The following is a 15,425-nucleotide window of genomic DNA, read 5'->3' on the forward strand; positions in this document are numbered from 1 at the left end:
GGGATGGGAGTGAACTACATCCGTGTGGCCAGTTAATGAAGCTAAAAGGACCTCAATAAAATGGAGGGCATATAATGTTATACCATGCAATGTTGGGTTCACTACCCCACAACAACCATCAAATACACCAACATACTAATCAACTGGTATGCAATTACATATACAATCAAGTAACAATCATCAATATATCATAACAACTTCTTTTCATGATATTCATGAAAATGAAGCTGGTGAGTATAGGAGCTTTAGTGAGGATGACCATGACATTGATAACTATTCAAAGAATAGTAAAGTAAGCCCTTAATTTTTCATTTAGAAGATTACAATTTAGATGATATGCCCAAACAAAATGGAAAATTTACAATGGTGTCATTTAAGCTTCCAGCATATAAAAGGGCAATAGATTTGGAAGCGATGTTCGCACCAGAATTCTCAGAGTAACCTTTCTTCTACACTCACACATTAAGAGGGGTAATGACAGATGGAGAATTGCATGTAGGCATGCAATTCCAAACTAAAGATGATGGCAACAAAGCGATTAATCATTACTGATTGCAGAAGTTAGTAGATTTAAAGTGATCGAGCCCAATTCAACTTGGTATTCAAGTAGATGCAAATTATATGGTGCCGGATGTATGATAAGTGTCTAAATACATCACTTTTATAATATATATTTTATGCACTTTCATGTGTATTTTATACGACTCCGATGTCCTTTACCTGTATTTCCTTTCTTTTTATCTCAAGACATTGGATGATCACATAGAGTGTTGATAAGCCATTTTAAAGTGTTTCAGATGATTAAGTGAAGCTCACATGTGTCTCCATGCTTTGGGTGAGAAAGAGGCAGATTTTCAGATGTTGATATTGTAGCAATGATTACTATAGTGGGAGTTATTGTAGATGATTACTATATCAAATCATTGTAGTAGTAAATTTTTCCTGCACATCGCCGCAAGCCCCGCAGGGCTTGTCCAGAGAGTTTGTGAGGGCGGCATGTACATGCATGAAGTCTGCATAGATCAAAATGCGGCTTTTATAAGCCATTTTCAAGGGCTTTTAAAGGGTCTTTTGGCTACCATTCTCCAAACATTTTACCAACACTTGAAGCCAATTGGAGAATGCGATTTGTTGAGCAAAACTTAAGGAGAGAAGAAGGTTGCACTTAAGGAACACATCAAAGAGTCTGATGGTACGGATCCTCCGGATTCTCATCACCGCTTCTAGCCTACATCTAAGCCAGTTGTTTATGAGCTTTGTCATTTATTACCTTGTGAAGTCTCTCCTTTTGATGTGGAACTAGCCTCCCAAAGCCACCGGGCATCTAGTGAACCTTGGGAGAAGACCTTGTTTGGATGATGATATTTGTTTATGAATGAATGTTGGTTTGTTTGTTTGGTTTCATTCTATTCTTATCATGTTCAATCCACAATGGATGGATTCTGTAGGTTGTAACTCTTGAATGATGGTTGTATAGCAGAATGCTTGCATGTGTTATGTCAGACAATGTTTGAAGGGGGATTCAGTGTACCAATACACCAGAGGTTCCTAGTGCTGGTAGCCCCTCATTGGCATTAGGGTTAGTTTTAGCCTGTAGAGCATTAGAACTTCCCTAGCCAAGACTCTTTATACCCAACGACATCGTAGGGGTATCTTTCGGATGGAAGAACCTGTATTGGATTAGTGCTACACCACGGAGGTTCCGAGGTAGTTGACTTCCGAGTCTTGCAGGCCAATTCTAGCCAACATCGAACTTAATTTCCCAAATTCATCCCTGCTTTTCTTCTCCCGAGGCCACCCATTCCCATTGCCACTTGCTCTTTATATTGCTTGTATGGTATACCTCAGTCCATTTTGTTTATAGTTCTTTCTTTTGTTATTTTTCGTATTTGTGTTTGTAAACAACAACCTCTCAATTTGGTAGGCTAGATAGTACCATCTAGAAGGAAGTAATAGAAGGTCTTGGGACCCCAGGGAATATGACCCTCTCGTGCTTGCGTGAGAGATTTATTACTTGATGACCCATGAACTTACAACTGGGAGTTGTGCGCGCATTTTCTGTCATGCGAGCACTCACCACCAATGTAGTTGGAGGGTTCGTGCATCATTAAGTAAGAAGAAGCATATTTGGTTGATTACAAAGTACAACGGTCCTCATACGTGCATATCAGTAATGATTTCCCAAAATTATCCCATGCTGGATTATAACATGATTTCTCGATATATATATAGCTTTTGGTTAAAGAAAAGACTAGCATCAATGTTTCCATTTTGATAGCAAAAATCAGAAATTGATATGGTTATACTCCGATGTATTGAAAAGTATGGATTGCCAAATAGAAAGTAGTTGAAGCAGCATTCAATAATTGGGAGGAATTATATGATGAATTACTAAAATGGCTATTAGCATTGCAACAATTTGTCCCTAGAATAATAATTGATCTCCAAATGGAACCGACATATATCAGAAGTTATCTGGTATGTGATAGTTGTATATTTTATAGACTTTTTTAGAGTTTTCTCTCCTGTATGGAGGCTTTCAAATATTGCAAGTCGGTGGCACAAATAAATGGTAAAAAAATTTATGAAAAATATAAAGAGACGTTATTGTTACCATTCGCTCAAGATGGTAATAAAAACATCTTTCCAATCACAATTGTCATCATAGAAGGAGAGACGTTTACTTGCATGACGTTGCTTCTTGGAGTATTTACGCATGAATGTGACACCACAAGAAGGAATCTGTTTAATTTCTTATCATCATGAGGCTATCAAAAGAGCATTTTGAGTAATTAGTTGGCAAATGAATCCTCCTCATGCTTACCATGTTTATTGCATTAGACATATCTCTACAAATTTCATGCGTTGTTTCAAACATAAAGAAATGCAATAGATAGTTGTTAATGCTAGTAAATTATAAAACTTACATTCACATGTATTTTTATCATTTATTATTATTATTATTATTATTATTATTATTATTATTATTATTATTATTATTATTATTATTATTTGTGTTGCCTTACTTTCCTTAAGGTGTGTAGGCTACTCATAATTTATATTTCTGGTATGGCTTGGTACAGGAATACGATCTAGAGGTGACATAGTAGATGAATAATATACTGTAGGAGATGTGGGCTTAAGCCTTTGATAATGAAGGTCGAAGGTATGAGCATATTACTACTAACCTTGCTAAATGTGTTAATTTAGTATTGAAGGGGATAATGAATCTTCCCATAATAGCATTACTTAAATTGACTTATTTTCAATTGGCTGAATTGTTTGTAAGGAAAAATGTATAAGCATAAGCTCAGATTACATCAGGTCAAACATTCTTAGATGCACTAATAAAAATAATTTAGGAAAATAAACAATCAACAGGTAACATTTATGTTCATCAATTTGATTGTGAAGAAAAATCTTTCATGGTAGATGAAACGGCTCCACCATAGCATGGTGGTGTGACTAGTAGTTACCACATTGACCTGAGGGCACAATGGTGCAACTATGGTGAGTTTCAAACACTTCATTTCCTTTGTCCCCATGTTATTGCAACATGTGCTTCTATTCATCTATATTGGTAGGAATACATGGATAATGTTTACAAGCTTAAGACTATTTTTAATATATATTGTAAAGAGTTTCAAGTTGTGTTGAATGAGGGGTCTTGGAACCTATATAATTGTATGCATCTTTGTTCTAACATTACAATGTGAAATCTTTGAAAGGGTTCCCCAAATCAATGAGGATTTATAATGAAATGGTTATAAAGGAAGGTGGTCAGGTGAAGCATTGTGGTTTATATCAAAATAAAGGTAATAGTTATTGAACTTGCCCCAATGTACCTTGTCCAAGTAGTTGTTCTTAATGTAGATTAGATAGTGTAATTGTTCAAATCTTCTTATAATATATGTAACTATTTTCATCTATTTAGAGTATGATATATGGTTTTCATAAGTATTGTTTATCATTATTAAAATGAAAATGATATATTTTTATTAGCAGTTATAGAAGAAAAAAGGAACAAGTAAAACACAACATAATTATTAAAAACTTGATTCAGAAAATAGTTTCATAACGATGTAAAAAATTGTTTATATATTTTTGGCATTGATTTAAGATGATACTCATTTATTACCCTAATTTCTTTGATTTCTTGCAAATATTTTTTTATTGTTTACACTTCTTCAATAACATGTTATTGTTCTTTTTATATAACATTAATATGAAAAGAAAGTTTTTCATAAGTATCATTAATCATCATTAAAATGAAAAATTTAAAGAAAAAGAATTAAAACACTACATAATTATTAACAACTTGGTTTAGAAGCCAGTTTCATAACAAATATACATTGACATAAACATTAACAATAACAATTCCACACATATGGAAACAAAGTGTTCTAATAAATAACATAGTTGTAGTAACCTCTTAGTTTGATGACTAATGATACATAATAAAACAGGAAATACAATAGTCTATTATTAGCGATTCCACATCTTCGTAAACCATTGAGGTGGGTGAATATTTCTATTCAGTAGTCCTTGTGATCTATGTCATCTCTATGGTTCAGTAGGTGGATCATCATCAGATGAATATCCTAAATATTGCACAGTTGAAGACGAAGTGTTCAAGTTATAGCAAAATATGATTGGTGTGGGGATGATTGCAAAATATCTTGTTAAAGCTATCTTGATTGACTCAATTCACCTCATTCCATTAGTACATATGGTTGATACTCAAATAGATGCCACATGAACTCCATCCCTGGAGCCATTGAGTATGTACTGGGGTCAAATGAAGCAATTCCTGGTTGATGAGATGTTTGGCTGATGATAACATCAATTGATGATAGAAGTGGCTGGCAAACTTCATTCTGTTTTTGATGTAAACTAGGTTCACCTTCAACTTGGCGATGAGAACCACACCTATGATGTTTTGGTGGTGGAGGACTTGGTGGTGGAACATCAACATCAACACTAGAAAGGCGCAAAGTGGAGCTGGAAGAACATTATCTCTTCTGCAAGGATCTAATAGGTCATGGTTTGATGATAAAAATATTATGGTATTAGTGGTATACCAATCATAATACATCCCCAAAATTACATTTTTCCTAGGTGGAACATAGAGATTAAGACAACGTGATGCTCTTTCTCTCAAGTATCCAATCTACCTAGCATGTGTTATCTCCCAATTTGTGTTGGCTTTGCCATGAAGGTCATGATCATGAGTTGGTCCAATATTGATTAAAGCTTGTGGGATACCTTGGGTGAATCCAAATTGTCTTGTTACCCTATCTATTTGGTGCCACTCATTAATTTCAAAACAAACCAATGATGTAAATGTTGTCCACAATATCCTGACTGCACATATTTCACGTGTAACCTCTCCATTTATCTCATGTTATTTTCTCTTTTTTTATAAACCATATATACAACCTACATATAAAAAACATTGCCTTTTTAACTCCCCCCCCCTTCTTCTTCCTTTACCCTATTCTCCATGCCATCATCATGATCATGAACATGTACATGAACCTCTCTTCCACCTTCAATGACTCTCCACCCCTCCTTCATTCTTCCCTTTCCCTTCCTTTCAACCACCATTAATGAACAACCTCAAATTTAACTTCAACTATAATTACAACTATAACAATCATTAATATCTCATGCTAATGACCAACAACCCTTATACTACAAACTACGTAGTACAACTATAGATGACAGATAACTATTCAACTAATACTATCCATAGATGTTACATGAAATTAAATAAAAAACCATAACCAATTTCTGCATCATATACCACGTATATTAAACCATGCGAAATTAAGGGAACATAAAGAAAACTTATTTTTTTCTGCTGAAAGGAAAACATGAGGCATCAATGCTCTGCATTCACAAGTGATAAGTGCTTGTGTGATAAGAATGCGAATTATTCTTTCCTTATGTTGAGCATTACTTTCATCAAGTTTTAGTGCTAATACTTGTGCATTTGTGTTACTTTCATGCATATAGGGTTGTGAAGCCGAATGTTAAAGAAAGAAGCCAATGTAGATCATGAACGCACACATTTGGCGGAAATCTTAAGAAGAATCAAACGCGAAGATATAAGTTGGGTTCAAGATGCGAGAATGTGTGTCAACCTCCTTGTATTCAAGCTAGCATAATGATTTGGAGGGGTGCAAAGGCAGTCACATTTGAGTATCCTGATTTGTGTATTGATAGTAAGAGTTTCACCAATGAGGCCATTTATTGAAGAAGCAAAATGATCTACGACGTAAACGTGTGCCTGTTTACTACAGTAGATACTGTTCACAGCCGGCCGAGAAACTGAAATTTAGAGAATCCACACAGACGTGTGAAAATTCCCCACGCCGGTGTGAAAAATCCACAGGGGCGTGTGGATGCTCGATTCCAGCCCTTTAAAGCTGATTTTCAGCCCGATTTCAGGATTCTTTTCTCTATCTTTTCCCTAATTTTCAAGAGGGCGGCGGCTAGGGTTTGAGAGGTATTGGAAAGGGTTTTGGAGAGGTTGTACGGCTTTGACATCGCGCTCCACTTGGAAGAAGATTATTGGGGAGCTTTCGTCGGCACTGATCCGGTGAGGTGTGCCCTAGGTCGGACAAAGGGACCTTTGGAGGAGATGAGGCCACTTCACAAGAACATCGACACTAGGTTTTTTCTATGAATGTTTGATTGATTGAATGTTCCCTTAGAGTGACACTAGGGCTGAGAGTTCACCTTGGTAACCCTTGTGAGTTAGTGACGCACCATGAGAGTTAGACAAAGCTAGATTAGAGAGGGTTGAGAGGGTGAGTCGAGAGGTAGCGGAGCGTCCCTTTTCCCCTTCAACGTTATTTATCCTACCTCCATTTCTTTGAGTTCTTTGCGGTCATAGTAGAGTGAACGGGCTAAGGAATGACCTTCCGCTGGGGCTTAGTTGCAAAGGCAATGGAGTGAAGCATTGAAGTGATTTTAGCACCTAGGGCTTAATTGTGACTAGGGACCTCTCACCTGAACCAAAGGGTTAGGTCTACATCTAGGAAGAGGGTTTATCACTTGGAATCCCTAGAACTCCATGCAATTCTATACAAGTGCAAGGTGTTAAGATTGTTCGATTTTTCCACCGGGATATCGTATAGAGTTAGTCACGGTTGACCTTAGATTTGGGACCGCATATTAAAGGATTTCCACGACTCATTAATGCATTAATTAGGAAGCATAATAGTTGGCTCTGCACTTGAAACGATTGTCCTAGGTGGAACAATATCCGAGTACTCCATTTATATCGATTGCCTTATCTCTCATTTACTTGTGCTTCTCTTTCTTGTTTATTTTATTCTTGTTTACACTACATCTTATCAACACAACCATTGTTCATTTTCACTTGGTTAAGTAGCAATTTGAGTATTCTTATTCCCTACTCCCTGTGGATACGATACACCACTCACCTGGGATTATTACTTCGACAAACCAGTTCCCTTACGGGGGTTCTTGTCAACAAGCACTTAGACAAAAGTGAGATTGGAACAAAACAAGGTGGGCAAACCCTAAATGTTGACAAAGTGGCATCATTCAACAGTATCAAATATGTAACAAACAATCATTAATTTCTCAAACACATGAAATCCACAAAAAGAAGTTGAAGGTAATCAATTTTTACCTTCTAGAAGGATATCGGCCTGGTGAAAGAGAATTGATGGAGAAGGGTTTTCACCCCTAGCAATGCAACGTATGAGTGATTGTTGAAGGGCTAGGTTCCGGGCTGGGAAGTGGGAGCTAGGGTTTCAAAGAGAGAAAAACCGAAAAAAATTCTGTCTTCTTAAAACTAATTAATATCTTAACGGATCTGTATCCGTTTGATAAATAGATCCAAATCCACTTCAATACAAACAGATCTTAGATCCGTTTGCACTTTTACAAACAGATCCAAGATTCGTTTGAAATTCCACAAACGGATCCAAGATCCGTTTGCAATTTAATATTTTTAAAATTATTATAATTTTTTTTATTTTTTAAATTCACTCAATCTAGAAATAATTAATATATTTATTAATTTTATATATTACAATTTTATTGAGAAACAATTATTATACCTATTTATATATTTCAGTTATTATTATATCCAACTTAATTTTATGAATATATTCACATTTTAAAGAAAAGTTTTATACATATTTGTATATGTAAGTCATTTAAAAAAATTCCAAATAATTTTAATATATAAAGATATATTTATTAAATCATAAACCATGCCACTAAATATAATTTTAAGTTCTTTAATGAATTATGTAAGTATTTTTTTACAAATATTTTGTTTATGAAATTCATTTTATAAAGAAAGAGTTAATATATTGTATAAATTGTATAATTTTTTTAATTTATTATTATCAATTACAAATTATTATTTCATGACTGTATTTAAGAAAATTTATAATTACGAAAATTTGTTAGAAAAACAATTTTTTTAAAAATATATTAAAAAAATCAAAATATTTATCCAATATTTTACAAACGGATGTGGAGATCTGTTTGTAAAATTACAAATGGATGAAGGATCCATTTCTAAATTTACAAAGATCCGTTTGAAAAATTACAAATATTTTGTTTACGCAATTCATTTTATCAAAAAAAGAGATAATATATTGTATAAATTTTATATAATTTTTAATTTATTATTATTAATTACAAATTAATATTTCATGACTATATATAAGAAAATTTATGATTATGAAAATTTAGTAGAGAAAATATTTTTTTTTAAAAATATATAATACAAAAAATTAAAATATTTATCCAATATTTTACAAAGGGATCAGTTAAAGCATCCTTTGAACTATTATCCTGGATTGATCAAGATATAAAAAGGAATACGAATAAGTGTTGAAAAATTACTACAATATGGCATGATTAGCAGAATAGTACTCACAAGGCCAAAGCAGATCAAGTCTCTTCAAAAGCATTGGAAACTCTCATATCTGTTAGCCAAAATATTCAAGAAATTAAAGTTACCTGCGGTTATAAATTTATCAATCAAATCTATTCCACCAGGCTATGAAGAAGGATATTTTGAAGATGCAACACATCAAATCACTGTGGGGTTATTCACGAAGTCTGTTCCTTATCAGATATAAATTCCAACTGAAGTATTCATAGAAGAACTGCAACTATTTACTACTCCAGTTACCAAACAAATTTTCTTATGGAGAGCATTCACCTTCATCTCCATCAGGCAATCTTACTATTATCCCTTAGCAATGGAGGATTCTACCATGAAAGTCTATGCAAGAAAAGAGGTACTGCCTATAGATATCCCATTTGCAAATCTCAAATACAATAATCCACCAGTAGTACAACACTTTAAAGACATAAATGCCACAATCTCACTCCAACACTTGGGAGACTATTCTTCAAGTTACCTCCCCATAATTTAAGATCCTGATGAAGACCTTCCTTTAGGCGCTCCTCAAGGCCAATTCTCCAATGACTTCGATGACTCTGTATTCCATCAAAGGGAGGATATCACCATTGCTCATCTTTTGGTGGACTGAAGCAGTATTATTTATTTTTAATATGTAAAGGAGTCGGTGTTTGTTTTTTTTAGTGTGTAAAATAGGTTTGCAACTGTAGCAACAGTAGTTTTAGTGTTGAAGTTTGGTAAGTGTTTGGTAAGTGTCATGTTTGTAATAGTAAGGTTTGGTAAGTGTTATGTTAGAAATAGTAAAGTTTGGTAGCAACAGTAGTTTCACTGTTGAAGTTTGGTAAGTGTCTTGTTATAAACAGTATGGCTTAAGGGTAAAGTCTTGGAGCCTATATAAGGCCCCTTGGTTTGTAAGATGAAAAAACCACCATATCCCCATCCTTGGCTTGCTCTATGAAATAAACAAATCCTTTGCTCCATTCCTCCTCTCATCTTCATGTAATCCCTTATGTGAATGCATCCCTCTCTCATGTATCTCCCCCACCCCCAACTCTCTCATCCTAAGTAAGCTTCCACCCCAACCTTTACTTCATTTGGATGGGCTTCACCCAAGTAAGTTGAAAGGCATCCCCAACGTCCACTTCCTCGTCCCGGTAGTTAGGAATAAAGTTTTTCTAGCCTTCCATTATGTTGGCTAGATTTTGTTCAGCAATATCATCCAAGTCTTCTGGAGATCCATCTGGACTTGGTAGCATCATTATTTGTAAAATTACAAACAGATGTGGAGATTTGTTTGTAAAATTACAAACAGACGAAGGATCCATTTGTAATTTTACAAACAGATAAAGATCCATTTGAAAAATTACAAACGAATGTGGAGATCTGTTTGTAAAATTACAAACGGACAAAGGATCCAATTGTAATTTTACAAGCGATAATGATCCGTTTGAAAACTATTACAAACATATCCCTATCGGTTTGTAAAATTAGAAATGGATCCTTGTATCCGTTTGTAATTTTATTTTTTACTTATAAATAATTTTTTTTAAAACTTATTTTATCTCAAAATAGTCAATATATTTAGAAAATTTAAATATTCTTTGAAGAAAATTATTAGTGTTCTTTATATATATAAGCCATTCAAAAGTTACAAAATAATTTTAGTCCTAAAACATTATACATACAAAAGGAGTTAATAATGTAAAGAAATTGTATCTTAAAAAAGTTATCATATTTTTAAAATTTATATATTTTGAATGTTGAATTAATAATTATAAATTAATATTTCATGAGCACGATTAAGAAACTTTAAAATTAATTAAATTAATTTCAAGCAAATTTAAAAAAAAAAATAATCAAAGTTTTAAAATCTTGAAATAATTTTCATTAAATCCTAATCCTATAAATAAGATTCTTCATAATATTTTTTTAAAATAAATATTTTTAATTTATTATTATTAATTACAATTTAATATTTCATGACTAGATTTAAGAAAATTTATAATTACCAAAATTTATTCAAAACAATAATTTTTTCCAAAACAAATATAATAAAAATTCAAAATATTTATCTAATATTTTACAAACGGATACAAGAAGTTGTTTGTAAAATTAAAAACGGATGTGGAGATCTGTTTGTAAAATTACAAACAAATGAAGGATCCGTTTGTAATTTTACAAACAGATAATTGAAAAATTACAAGCAGATCCTCGTCCGTTTGTAATATTACAAATAGATCTCCACATCTTAAAAGAGTTATCGTATTTTTAAATTTTATATATTTTAAATGTTGAATAAATAATTAGAAATTAATATTTCATGAGTACGGTTAAGTTAATTTATAATTAATTGAATTAATTTCAAGCAATTATTTAAAAAAATAATTAAAATTTTAAAATGTTGAACTAATATTCATTAAATCATATTCTTATAAATAAGTATCTCCATAATAATTTTTTTAAACAAATATTTTTAAATTTAGCAACGGAAGTTTTGTTTCTGTTTCTGATTTTCAAACGAAATTATGTTATGTTGCTAATATTATAAACAGATTTTTGATCCGTTACTAACTTGCAAATGGATTACATGTCTGTTGGTAATTTACAAACGAAGTTATGGGCCATTCCTAAAATAGAAACAGAATACCAACGGATAGCATTTAAGTTTCAAATGTTGAAACGGATGTAAATTCCGTTTGTACAACTAAAATGGATTGCTAATTCGTTACCAATCAGTTAGGCCCTGTTTGGATAACCCAATATTATGCCATAATCAGTACAATATGTCATAATATAATATTTTGGCAGGATTATGGCATAATGGGTGTTTGGGTAACTATTTTACACTACAGAATTATGGCATGAAGTGGGAAAAATGGCATAAAAAAATATTCCAGTCAGACTGGAATATTTTTTTATCTCAAAACTCGTGAGAGCTGTGATAGTGTTTCCCTCAAATCTCTCTCTCTCTCTCGCCGTCTTTCTCTTCTTCAACGATCGGCCAAGATCCTGTCTCCTCCTCCGCCAAAGCAGCCAAGATCCTGCCTCCTCCTCCGCCAAAGCAGAAGCCCGACGCCGGAGTTGCAGCCCAAGCTCCTGCAAACACCGGAAGTTCTACAAGCGCGTATTCGCCTGCGTTCTGGCCATCATCATCCTCATCCTATCGATAATATTCCTCATCGTCTGGGTTGTTCTCCGTCCAACCAAACCCTGGTTCTATCTCCAAGACATCACAGGCCAGCAATTCAATCTCTCCTCTCCTAACCTCCTCTCTTCCAGCATTCAAGTCACCATCTCTTCTCTCAACCCCAACGACAACGTCGGCATCTACTATGATCGTCTCGACTCCTTCATCTTCTACAAAAACCAGCAGACCACCCTCGCCACCTCTCTCCCCACCGGCTTCCAGGTTCCCCCAATTCCCATCTCCATTTTCCCTAATTTCATTCTCAGAAATCAAAATCTCTATTTTCTTCTTTTTTAAAAAAGAAATTAATAATTTAGGAGCACAATGATACCCTAAATTTAATTCTCAGCCAATGATATATCAATGTGGTCACCGTATTTAGAAGGATCAATGGTACCAATATCTCAGAAATCCAATAGTTTCTGAAATTTGATTATATGAGAAGACAGATGAAGAAAGATATCATCTTCTATTTATATAATTGCATTAATTGTCTCTTTCCATTTCTTATGCATACTATGTTCTTTTGATACCTGATAAAGTTCTAATTGCAAGATTTAATATTAGTAAAATGTACTGGTTTTGATGACTTTGGAATTGTTAGGATTTATATAATATTGTAGTTCAGAATTATATATCAATGTTCAAGAACTCATGTAATTAAGTACTCTTGGCTAAATCATGACCAAGGAACTAGTATATCTAGCTAATCAGTACAATAATTTTCCTTGTTTTTATTAATTGGTGAAGTGGTACCAATAATGAGAGGGAAGATCATTTCTGAATCTATGGTTTGTAATGAACTTCAAGATTTGATTAAAACTTAATTAATTTTCAGTTGAAATAATTAAAGGGATCATGCATGTATCAATTACCTATCAACTAGAACTTTATTCACATGAGAATATATAATATTTTTCGGTTGACTTCAATGCTAGAATATATAATATATATTCCCCTTTTGTTTTTGTGATTGGATTGGTTATGATGGAAAGAAAGGAATCTGGAAGAAAGTTGAGGGGTGGAATGTTGATAAAGATGTGGTGGAATTGGATGGGTAAAGCAAGAATCTTGATTGGGTTTTGGTTTGATTGATTTATTTATTTTTCAATAGTTTCTTTTTGATATTCTTGATTGTGATGCATTTTATCTTCTTTTCCTCCTTGCCTTTGTGATAGATGAGGAGCCTGTTTAGATGTTTCAAGGATTTAAGCAGATTAGGAGTTACTGGTTCTCATGCTTTTAGATGCATTTTGCTGTTCATCTTTCTTCTTCTGAACATCACTGCTTTTTCTTTTTCAATTGTGTGGGCATTCATGATGAAAAGGAATAAATTTGAGATTATGGGATTGCAAGTATTACAATAATTTGGTGATATATATATATATATATATAGTATTGCTTAACAGGATAGTAGATGGATGGAAAACATGCTGTCAAACTCAATCTGCTACTTGTTTCATTAATTTTCATGCAAAAAGGCTACAGTAACAGTGTTTATTCCAAACTATAAGTGGTGTGTTTGGTTTTATAATTAAATACAGAAATCAAACAGTAAATTACTTTGAAGCATGTGTTCCATATTGAAATTAATAATACAATTAATGTCTTTGTTTCTTCCTTGCTCTTTTGCTTTGAAGATATGGAAATAATGAAAAGCATCTTTTGAATATAGTGCTGAGGCATTTTTGCTACAGAATATACAGCCTATCAATTACAAGCTATCAAATACTATCTTATGGCAAGTGAAGGTGTGGCAAGTGAAGGAAGACATGAAAGTAGAGCAAAGTGGAATGAAATTCACAAGGCTCATCTAGTAAAGTTATTGGGTGGGTATAATACTCCTGCATACCGTTCACAAAATGGATAGACCAAAGAAGCATGGAACAAGATGGTACGTGACATGATAACCAAGTTTTCCAATCCAAGCATCACCACAAGCCAAATCAAAGCATTAGAACAAGAGTTGAAAAAAACCTATAAGCTCGTAAAAGGGTTTTCTGAATTAAGTGGCTTTGGATGGTATTATAAAAGACACATTGTATCGCCTCCTGATGATGTTTGGGCACCACTACTAGAGGTATGTACATAAATAATGAATGATTTCATTAATTACAACCATCTAATTTGGAAAAATCAAACAGAGGAATAAGGATGCAAGGAAGTGGCATACTAGACCGTTTCCATATTTTACAGCTTTGTAGGAAGTTTACGAGGGTAAGCATATATTTTCTAATATGTTACTCTTATAAAGTTTAATGCTACTAACGTATTATATATTTAAAATATAGGGAGATATGCTGAAGGCAAACGATCTCGTGGTATAGAAGATTATGAAGATATTTCTCAATCACCAGTGCACACCCCAAGTCCAAGTGTTTTTACTCCAAATAATTCAAGGCACCCATCACCTATACACGAGACTGAGGATGATGATATCATGTAAGTGGAACCTCCTAGTTCTCAACCATGGAATCCTCAAACTCAAAGTTCAAGCAATGAAATTCTTCGGGGAATAAGAGATCAAGATGGGCAAAGAAGAAAAAACGAGAGAAAAGGGAAAAGGCCTCAAGAGTCATCATTCAATATGGACAAGTACATTGCATTTCAAGAGCGCGAGAACAAAGAATATCTCGAAGTTCTCAAAGGCACTCAAGTAGTGGAAAAGCACACAATAGAAGATTGCATGAAGGTGTTCAACCAAATTAGTGGCATTTTCACTAAAGAGGAAATGTTCAAAGCTACTCAAATTTTCATTAAAGATAAAAGTTATCGTGAACTCTTTCTATGTCTTCAAGAAGATCATAGAGTGCCATGGCTCAAAATGATGTTTACCAAAATTGACTAAGAGATGAACATGAACTTGTTTTGATTATGAACTTGTAATTTTGAACCTATTAAATATCCTTTTCTTGTTTGTACTTGTTATGGGAATCTTTTTCATTATGTACCCGTTGAATATACTTTTCCATAAACTTGTTGAATATAATTTTTTGTATGATTGTTAAATATCCTTAAACGAAGATCAAAATCACATGCAACCATAACATTCTGTGATATTGTTTGCTTCCTGTTTCTGTAAGGATCTTGTTTATCCAAAGAAATCGTGATAGGAATATGTGTTCCATCAATAGCACCAACACAATCCTAAAAAATAAACAAACATATAAACATTTATAACCACAAAAAAAAACACAATAAAATTCATAATATATAGCTTTGCCTACCTTGAAATATGGGAAAAATTTTCGGGTATTCTGAATAACTGGTGATGTTATTGTCAATGGAGGTTCTATGTATTCACGAGCAAGTCGA

This window comes from Dioscorea cayenensis, chromosome 12, assembly GCF_009730915.1.
Source record: "Dioscorea cayenensis subsp. rotundata cultivar TDr96_F1 chromosome 12, TDr96_F1_v2_PseudoChromosome.rev07_lg8_w22 25.fasta, whole genome shotgun sequence".
Classification (NCBI taxonomy): domain Eukaryota; kingdom Viridiplantae; phylum Streptophyta; class Magnoliopsida; order Dioscoreales; family Dioscoreaceae; genus Dioscorea; species Dioscorea cayenensis.